Genomic DNA, 11,220 nt, shown 5'->3' on the forward strand with positions numbered 1-11,220 from the left:
ACAAGCTAATGGCTAATGCTAAGGGAGCTAAGCTAACAGCTAGTACGTGGCAGGACGGGCTGTACAGCATAACAAAAGAAATACGAGAGCTTAAACAAGAAATGAAGAGTGACTTGGTGACGCTCAAAAACGAAGTCAAGTCATATTTAAAGCAGGAATTCAGTACATTTAAAGAACAGGTCGACCAGACGTTGTCGGAAAGCACGAAAGAACTCTCAGAGCAGAAACAAGCTCTAGAAGAGGCGCAAAACCGGATCGAAGAACTGGAAGAATGGAGTATTGAGTTAAAACGAGCCCTCCTCACGGCTTTGGAAACGCAACGGGATATGAAAGAGAAGTTAACTGACTTAGAAGGAAGATCAAGGAGAAATAACATTCGAATCTTCGGGGTACCAGAGGGAGCGGAGGGGGACTCAGTCCACCGCTACGTGGAGAAAATGCTGCGGAAGGAATTGGAGCTACCAGATGAGACCCGTCTCGCAATTCAACGAGCACACAGGGCAATAGCTGGACGTCCTGGACCTGGAGCAACACCTAGGTCTATCATTGTGAACTTTTTGGAATTTGACACCAAAGAGTCCCTTCTCAAGAAAGCATGGAAGAAACGAATACAAGTGAACAACAAACCACTGTTTTTTGATCACGACTACCCCAACGAGGTAGTTAAAAAACGTAAACCATACAGTGGCATCAAAAAGGTATTGAAGACACACAGTGTTAAATTCCAAACACCACTAACAAAAATCAGAATCCATTGGCAAAACGGGCCAAAAACCTATGCCAGCCCACAGGAGGCAGCAAAGGAGATGCAGGAGAGAGGGCTTGACGTGGAGATGGGAGAAGAACAAGAGGAGGCACTCAACAACAGGATCAAAGAAGTGTTTCCATGGGAATGGAACCAGGAGTCATCTGCGAGGAGAGGAGCCAGTCAGAGAGCAAAGGAGAGGCTCCAGGAGTTTCGAAGATGAGGTGAAACAAATAAAGGGAGGTAGTTGTAAATAGACATTGTCAACACAAGTACCATGGAAAAAAAAAAAAAAAAAAAAAAAAAAAAAAAAATATATATATATATATATATATATATATTTTTTTTTATACAAGGTTCCAGTATAAGTAGAGTGCTATGTTTGGGAGTAAACATTATTATTATTTCTTTATATCAACCTTGATTTGTGTCTCTTACTTATTTTTGTCTCATCCTTACTTGAAAATCATTAACCCAACACAAATTGTCATGTGGACAAACAAACCTGTTTTTATTTATATTAGATAGATATTTTGGATAAGCTACAACCTACCTCCCTAGCTAAACCGTCGTCAACGCACAATTTTGGCGAGACTATCGAAAACTGTTGGACTAGTGTAGAATGAAGGGGAGACTCATTCACGAGTCCATCTCCACAGCTACAGAGGGGCCCTCCTTCTCCAGGAGGTTTTACCCCTCCACCACCAACGGGACACTGGGACCAGATGAAGGTCCTTGGACTTATCGGATACAGGTTCTCAACCGTTCTTTTCAGGTTATTGTTCATATTGTTAAATGTGTTCTTCGTGGAAATGTGAAAAACAAGAATCCTTTTTTTGTTAAAGATGCAACTTAATCCTTTGAATATAATATCACTCAACATAAATGGATTGAATAATCCAATAAAAAGAAAAAAGGCTCTCACTAAGTTTAAAAAAGAAAAAGCCGATGAAATCTACTTACAAGAAACTCATCTCTCTGACAAGGAGCATGGAAAATTAAAAACTATGGGCTACAGAAATACTTTTTATAGTTCATTAAAAGGAAGTAGTAAAAGGGGAGTCGCAATCTTAATCTCTAATAAAATCAAATTTGAATGCATAAAAGAAGTAAAAGATAAGGAAGGCAGATATATTATGATTAAAGGGAGGTTAGAAGAAGAACTGGTTACATTATTTAATATATATGCTCCCCCAGAGTCAGATAAACCTTTCTATAAATTGGTATTTGATATCATTTCCCAGGAGTCTGATGGCATATTAATTAGTGGAGGTGATCTAAATATTGTTTTGAACCACTTTTTGGACACTACTAGCAAGACAAAAGGTAGCAAAACCAAAATAGCACACTACATAAATACTACTTTGAAAGAATTGGGAATAATAGATGTCTGGAGAGAATCCCACCCGTTGAAAAAGGACTACACATTTTATTCAAGCCCACATTTGACCTACATGAGAATAGATTATTTCTTAATGAATAAAGAAGATAGATTCAGAATAGTAGAATGCAAGATAGGCACAGCTGACCTGTCTGACCATTGTTCACTATACCTGACCGTAAACTTAAATAGGAGAACCAAGATCACAAATTGGAGATTGAACATTGGATTGCTAAATGATAAAGAATTAGTGGAAAAAATAAGAAAAGACATCGAAATATATAGAAACAAAAATGACCAGGGAGAAATAGATCCCACAATATTGTGGGATGCTATGAAGGCAGTAATACGGGGTAAACTAATATCAATAGCTTCATACAATAAAAAACAAAAACTGAAGGAGTACCAGGAAACTGTGAAGGAATTACAAAAACTCGAAGAATTGCACAAGAAGATAAACGACACAAACACATTGTTAAAAATCAAGGAAGCTAGAACTAAGATTGATAATATACTAACAACGGAAGTGGAAAAAAAAAAAATCAGATTTCTAAAACAGACTTACTATGAAGGAGATCCGAAAGCAACTAAATCATTGGCGAGGCAATTAAGAAACAAACAACAGCTTAGTACAATTTTAAAAATTAGAGACCCTATATCAAAAGCACTAAAGTTTAAACCAGAAGAGATCGAGAGGGCATTTGAAGAATATTATACAAATTTATATAAACAACCCAGAGCTGCCGACTATGAGACAATTAAAATATTTCTAAATTCATTAGATCTTCCAAATATAGGAAATTCACAAAATACTAAAATTTGCTCTGAGATTACAGAGAAAGAATTAGAAGATGCAGTTAAAAGAATGAAACCTAATAAGACTCCGGGGACTGACGGATTTCCCATAGAATGGTATAAGATCTTCAAAAAAGAACTTAACCCAATGATGTTAGCATCATTTAATCAGACACTAAAGAATGGGAAACTTCCTCCATCATGGAACGAGGCCACAATCACGGTCATACCCAAGGAAGGCAAAAATAGAGAATACTGCGAAAACTATAGACCAATATCAATACGAAATTGCGATTACAAAATATATTCATCAATTATATCTAATAGATTCCAAACCTTCATATCAGACATAATAGATGAAGATTAATCTGGCTTTATTAAAGGGCGGCAGACTCATGACAATATTAGGAGGACTCTACATGTAATCGAAGAAATCCAGAAAAAGGAGAAAGTGCAATATTATTAAGTGTAGATGCCGAAAAGGCTTTTGACAGTGTTAGCTGGAGATTTCTGTATCTTAGTCTGGAGAAATTTGGTTTAAATTCACAATCTGTCGCATGTATTCAAACATTATACCAGAATCCTAAAGCAAGAATCAAGATAAATGGTAGTCTCTCGAACTGGTTCAAACTTGAAAGGTCCACAAGACAAGGCTGTTGCCTCTCCCCTATTCTATTTGTAATATTTATTGAACCCTTGGCCCAAGCAATAAGACAGGCCGAGGAAATAGAGGGAGTTAAAATTAGAGAAACTGAACATAAAATTGGATTATTTGCAGACGATGTCTTAATATATTTAAAACGACCAGAAATAAGTCTCCCTAAATTGATGAACATTTTTGACTTTTATGGTCTCTTGTCAGGGTACAAATTGAATAAAATGAAGACTCAAGTTTTGTCTTTTAACTATAGTCCAACAACAGACAGGATTAAACAATACAACTTCAAGCGGGTGAAAGAAACAATCAGTTATCTGGGCATAACAATTACAAACAATCTAACCAATCTGTACAAAATAAACTATATTCCTCTTAATCAGGAAATGTACAAAGATATGGAGAAGTGGGGAATACTGTTACTCGATATGAATGCAAGAATTGATATAATTAAGATGAATGTACTACCCAGAATTTTGTATCTGTTCCAATGTTTGCCGGTGCCAATACCCACCTCACAATTTGTAGAGTGGGATAAAAAAAAAATCTCAAGATTTATTTGGAATGGGAGGAAACCAAGAATCAAATACTCAACACTTCAAATACCTAAGAAAGAGGGGGGATTGGCACTTCCAAACTTACAAAATTATTATTACGCCGCACAGATGAAATCTTTGATTTGCTGGTGTACCATCGACTGTTCTACTAAATGGAAGGAAATAGAATTGGATACTGAAGGGGGCCGTATAAGAACCATGATAACCAACAAGAAAATGTTTAAAGAAAACAAGAAATATTTAGACTCGCTTACTAAATTCACATTGGAGACCTGGTTCTCAGTAGTTAAAAAATACAAGATGGAGAGTGAAATTAAGATCTTTAGTTGGTTGGCATATGACACAAACTTCAAACCAGGAATCATGAACTCAAAATTTAAGGAATGGTCAAACAGAGGCCTGACTATGTTTAGTAAATTAATCAAAAGAGGTGAAATTAAGACCTTTCAGACTCTACAAAGAGAATTTGACTTGGACAAACAAGATTTTTATATGTATCTTCAGATTCGGGACTATTACCGCAAGGAAATAAGACCAGGTCTGACAGGGAAAATAAATGCAATTACAGAAGTACTAAGTAACGCATACAAGAATATATCTGGAAAACTAATTTCAAAATTGTATCAAGGCTTGGTAGGTAACAGTAAAACTTCAACATTATACATAAGAGATAAATGGAAAAAAGAACTAAAGACGGAGATAAGTGATGAAATGTGGTATGACATCTGTGTAACACAACAGGACACATCAAGTTCTAAAATGTGGAAAATGTTTTGCTGGAAAAATATTGTACATTTTTTCATTACTCCAAAGATAAAGAAGAGTTCACTGTCTGTACATCAACCTTGCTGGAGATTGTGTGGAGAGCAGGATGTTAACCACACACATATTTTGGCATTGTATTAAGTTGACAAGCTACTGGGATAATGTTCGGAAAGAATTAAAAGACATACTGGGATATGAGCTACCCAATACATGTACAGTATTGTATTTAGCATATTTAACAGACATTGCAATCCCAACTAAAGACCGATACTTGGTGAAGATTCTTTTGGCGGCCACGAAAAAAGCAATTACGCAAAAGTGGTACAAGGCCACCACTCCCACCTTGGGCAACTGGAGAGAAATAGTGGATGACATCTACAATATGGAAAGGCTTACATATATCATAAGACTACAGCTACCAAAATGTGAAGAGCTGTGGAAAAAATGGACAGAATTCAAACTTCGGTGATGTAAACTGAGACCTATTTAAGATTGTATTGTGAAAACGTAATATGTTGTCAATTGTCACATGCCACTTTGTTCTGATGTGTTATCGTTCTTTTAAAATGTGATTTATGTTATAATGAAAAATAAAAATGATAAGTATAAAAAAATATATCTTTTCTTTGTGGTGTATTCAATTGAATACAGGTTGAAGAGGATTTGCAAATCATTGTGTTTTTATTTACATTTTACACAATGTCCCAACTTCATTGGAATTGGGGTTGTAGTTGACTTTTTTGTTTGTTTCTATTTAACTACTAACTGTGTTTAACCACTAACAACTAATTGTGTATATTTAACTAACCGTTGTTTACAGTTTCTGTACTCTGGAAAAATATTTTCGTTTGGGATAAATAAAGTTGATCTTTATCTTTATACACAGATCGATCAACTGCTGAGCCTGAAAATTCCATTGTTTATAGCTCGCGCCAGGGAGCTCACAGAAACAGTGTGTTTAGCTCCTACCAGTATGAAAAAGCTAAGTCGGTGGACAAAAGACATCAGGGAAATTTCTGCCACTAACACAATACATGTAAAGGTTGTCCTAATGGTTGGGAAAAAAAAAATAAAAAATCTGCTGGAAAAGAAGCCCATCACATAGGTTAGTTTCAATCATTTAATCTCATTCGCAGAGTTACAGTTGGCAGTGTTACGACACCCACTGTTAATAGTGTCACTCTTTCAGCTTCATACTCAATTAGACAACGAAATACTTTACTGAATGTGTTCAACTTGGTTTGATTTTGTGTCAAAGTAGGCATAAGACAATTCCAATTTTGCCACTGATGCTTGTTTTTTGTGAAAAATAAAATGAGAATTTAATTTTGAAAATAGAAGAAAAATAAAATTAATCTTATCAACATACCATTGACAAAGTGTTCATTTCAGAGGCTTGGATGGTTTTTGGGAATCCAAGGTGTCCAATCTGTCTCATTCCTTCGGAAAGAGCGAGCACAGACACCAAGCATCCATCTGAGGGCAGCGCACCCAAGGTGAGAAAAGTTTGGAAATCTTTTTTAAAACAAAATAGTTTTTAGATGCATTTTGAGTCATACTTTGAGTCATAAAAAGTTGTTTTACAAGATACCTTTTGGTAGTTTTTGGTTTTTGGAAAATAATTTCATTTTTGTGTGCAAAGTAAAAATAATGTAAGCATCCAAGCTAAAACTCGGATGTTTAGAAATGCTGTCTTGAAAGAGCAGTTGGCAAAATTTTGAAGAATGTTAAATTTCATTGGGGCTAATATTTTTGTCTTCAACAGTATACAGTGATGTTTCTAACATATCGCATTGATGGATAATGATTTGGAGTCAAACAATGTCACAATGACAAAGGATTGTCATTTGAAATGTCATCTGCAGTTAATAATGTGGATTCTGCTTTGCTGTCTCCATCCTGCCTGTCAACAAAGCAGCGAGCTGGGCACCGTTTCCACTGGTGCATGTGTGTTTGTGCCAATGAGCGTGTGCATGTATGTCTGTGGACAAGATAACTCAAACAGGCTGCACGGATTTCTTTCAAGCTTGGTGGGAATGTTACTTGGATCAATATTCAAAGGTGATTCAGTCTGGTCAAAGGTCAAGGAAAACATGGTCAGACAGCTTTGACACTCAAGACTTTTTTTCCTTTGCCCACCTTTCATTTTTTTCTCCCAAAGATAACGTTACATCACAGACTTTACACCACAGCCTAGCTGACTCCACTGTCAGCTAGGCACAACAAAGCAATTATTCATTACAGTCTGCCTTGGCTAAGGCATGCGTCAAATATTTCAGCATAGCAGGCTGTAAATCTAGTTACACTGTTGTTCAAACAGTTGTTTTTTTATGCTTGGAATTCAATGAGAGCTGTTTAAAATTGAGTATCATCACATTTTGAGAATTTGCTTTTAACTTGGTACAGGAACAGTTCTTATTACAGCTTTAATTTGAAAACTTACCTTTATTTGTTTAAAAGTGATTTCTAGTCAGAAACACTTGCTGAATTTTGCAATCACAAGAGGGAAATCTGAGTGATTCAGCTGCTGATGTCTCTGGTCTCGTCTCTGCAGACAAAACCTCTAAAGCAGCTTGCAACTCTGTACAATTAGAGAAGAGAAAAAAGAAAAGGAAATGCATGAAACATGGATCAATAAATCTCTGCAAGAAAATCTGAAAATAAAGCACTTGTGATTGTAGAGTTTCTGGTGTGATCAGGAACTTGGTTTAAAGTAATAATCATGGTTTGTTAGAATGTTAAAGTACAGCATTAAATCAGTCAGTAAAGCAGTTTTAGTTACCACTTAGTTTGTCTTAAAGCTGTTCAGCCTTTCAAATTTCACAAAACTAACAAAATTATCTTGTTTGACCAAGCAGGCAGCTGGCGTTGTGCTGCCAAGTTCTTTACTCTGATTGGCTGTTGCCGTGTCCTTCCCAAGTCTGAGGAAACCCCCACGTGATTAGACGTCCCTACCAAATGTAGGTCATGACTGTCTCATCGCTTGAAATTCTCCCTTTCAGGAGAGAAACCCTAAATTGTTTCCAGACAACACATATTTTGATCATATTGGCAATATCATATTATGAATCCTTTATTTAAATGCTAAGGAAAATAAAATTATAGTGATGCCAAAAAAAAAAAAATTGTTTCATGACTTAAATCTTAAAAAAATCCAGAGTCAGTACAGCTTCAAACAGAACTAGTTTCAATTCTATACTGAGCAAATCAACCAGCAGAACAAGTTACACCAAAACACTGTGGAAAATGTAATATACTCAATGAATCAATCACGTGATCGGAAAGCGGGCCCGATTACGTGGTTTTAGACTTGACTGAAATCGGACGTTGCATCCCAATCAGGAATCCGATATAGATTTTATCCTCATTATTTTGATCAGCGCTATTTCAAGCTCATTATTGCACATTCATGGGCCTTTCATGCGTCGGAAGCGTCAAAAATTGGTCTAAAAAGCATTATTTTCAATGAGACGCGTTGCTTTTTAGAGGCGTAAGAAGTGTCGCGTCAAAAGCTGAGCTAAAGCGACGCTTCTGGTGGGAGCACGCATTGCCACTTGTCGGCAGGCTGACGCGGTCAAAATTCAACCCAATCTTTTTTTTTTGAACAAAAGAAAAAACATAAGTTCAATCCAATCCAACTTTCGACACTCTGAGTTGTGATGTAGCTTCGTGCTGTCCAATAGGAATGACGCGTCTGGCCAAAACACGGAAGACTAGTGGCAGAAACCACTGATCTGTACAAAACAGAAACATGCCACAGGACTGCTCATTTATACAGCAGTTTTCTGAAGAAAAATCCTTGGAAATGTTTTTTGTTGTTTTTTGTTTGTTACCTCAAAATGTCTGATTACGGATTAAAAAAAAGTTCAGAATACTTGTAATTAAAATAGCAAAATCAATAAATGGTTCTTTAGAAACATTTCATCTGTAAATTAAAACCACCTGTTATTTCAGATTAGATCATTTCTTGTTTAACATAAGGAACTGTGGCCATTTATTTTTAGACAAATAAAATAACATGGAAATTTGTACATTTTTTAAGTCTGGTAGATTATTACTTGATTGTTCAAGCTACCTCAAGGAGAAGTGCACTGTTGAAGTGATAAATAATAAAATAGGGTGATTAAAATGAAAAAAAAAAATAAAAATAAAAAAATATATATATATATATATATATATATATATATATATATATATATATATATATATATATATATATTTAGCATTTGTTCATTGTTCATTCAGTTTAAAAAAAAAAAAAAATCGGATCAGGACTCGGTATCGGCGGACACTCAAAATAAGATGACTTGGAATCGGATCTGGGCCAAAAAAAACCTGATCGGGACAAGAAAGTCCTCTTTCTGGTAAATTTCAGTGCAAAATATCCAATCTAGAATTTGATAAACACAGTTAGCGTCAACCTGACATTATTGTATCCGTGCATCAGAGAAGATCAGCCCACTCCTTTTTCTGAAGAAAGTTGGTTAAATTCCCACCTTAAATGAAATTTCTAATGTACTGCCTTCAGTAACTACAATTACTAATTAATTTAACAGAGTCAAATTGTATATTAAGTGGCTGAAATCACATTTTAGTAGGGGTGTCATGGATCACAAAAGCCACATTTTTTTGGATCAGCAAAAAAAAAAAAAAAAAAAAGGCTGCTCCCTTGCTTTCATTTGGGGTCGCCACAGCAGATCTGATGTGCCACAGCATTTTAATTTGAAGTTTTATGCTGGATGCCCTTCCTGACACAACTCCATATTATATGGGGAATAGGCAGGGGTAGAGTCTGAAGTGGGAACTTTCCGCACTAGAAAGAAGCACACTTAAATGTAGTATTTTGCTTTCCATTTTCAGGCAAGAGAATGAGAAATCCTTAAAGATGGCAGAGGTTTCGGGGCCTTATTTTTGCTTTTTGAATTTCACACAACACAACGCAACACACACACACTAGCGCATTGCCCATGGGGATCCACAAGCTCTAGATTGGGTAGTGTTTATAAGGCAGATAAGGTTTTATAGGCAGATGCCATGTATCAAGGGTGGTAATAAATTATGCAAAGTTTCTATAATGAGTTGGAATGGCATGCAAGTCCAGAATGTTTTAAGAATGTGAGACCTGAACAGTTTTTAGTAGAAGAACTCAACCATTTTATTTCCTGTTAATTACATTTTTTTATGTCAATTTGCTGTCTTAATGTATTTATAAATTGTTTAGGTTCTTGTTATCATATACACACTATTATGATTATCATTAGTACATTCATTATTATTTCATTCCTACTTCTATTTTGTCATCTGATTTTTAAATGGACCACAATGGAAATAACTGTTTTCACTTTCTTGTGTCATCCATGTATTTTGAACATATTTCCAATTATATTATGTACTTACATTGAACTTACTAAGATGATTTATCAAATTGCATGAGTCCAGAATGTAATTATCAGTGTCCACTAGCCACTGTTGTTAACCAATATCGGTAGTTTCTTCGAAAATATTATTCCTATCAATGCTCCAGTTTAGTGGCGTTCATCCTTGACCCAAAATACATAAGGATTCCAAACAGCAAATGTCAGCACTTCCCAGTTTGTCCGTGATTGCAGTCACACACACACACACACACACACACACACACACACACACACACACACACACACACACACACACACACACACACACACACACACACACACACACACACACACACACACACACACAGGCAGAGCTTTTTGTCCTTTCTGCATTCTGCCACAAGCAGGTGCTTTTATTTTTACACACCCACAAACAGAGACGATGGCAGAAGACATCAAACACATTACACTTCTCACTCATGGTAATGGAAACTTGATGCTTAACTAAACTGACTAAACCAATTGTACTACAAAAACACAAATCAATAACACTAACAGCACTGTTAAATTAACATGAACCACAATAACATTTAAAACCCCAAAACCACAAACTCCCACGGTACACTGCAGCACAACATAGATTGTTCAGTGATGTTAGCCAATACCGCTAATATTTCCAAACATAGTCCTATCAACTTTCCATTTTTGCAGTATTCATCCTTGACCCAAAAATACATAAGCCAAAATACATAAGCATCCCAAATTTCTCAGTGATCAAAACCATACACATGCAATTATGATAGCTATCTATCTATCTAGATAGCTAGATATATTAATTACATACCCCGGCAGAATGTCAGATTTTTTTGCTGCATAACCTTATATATACCATATATATACACATACACATACATATATATACACATACACATATATATATATACACACATACATATATATATATA

General features: G+C 35.7%; 1 protein-coding gene across 2 annotated transcripts in view; it reads right to left on the bottom strand.

Annotated features, from left to right (window-relative positions):
• LOC117521809 (gastrula zinc finger protein XlCGF57.1-like) overlaps positions 1 to 11,220 on the bottom strand; it is a 37,367-nt gene that overhangs the window by 19,936 nt on the left and 6,211 nt on the right. For both annotated transcript variants that reach the window (XM_034183158.1, XM_034183159.1), the window contains exon 2: positions 7,342 to 7,479. The gene's annotated coding sequence lies outside the window, so the exon portion shown is untranslated. The remainder of the gene's footprint in view (positions 1 to 7,341; positions 7,480 to 11,220) is intronic.

This window comes from Thalassophryne amazonica, chromosome 12, assembly GCF_902500255.1.
Source record: "Thalassophryne amazonica chromosome 12, fThaAma1.1, whole genome shotgun sequence".
Lineage (NCBI taxonomy): Eukaryota > Metazoa > Chordata > Actinopteri > Batrachoidiformes > Batrachoididae > Thalassophryne > Thalassophryne amazonica.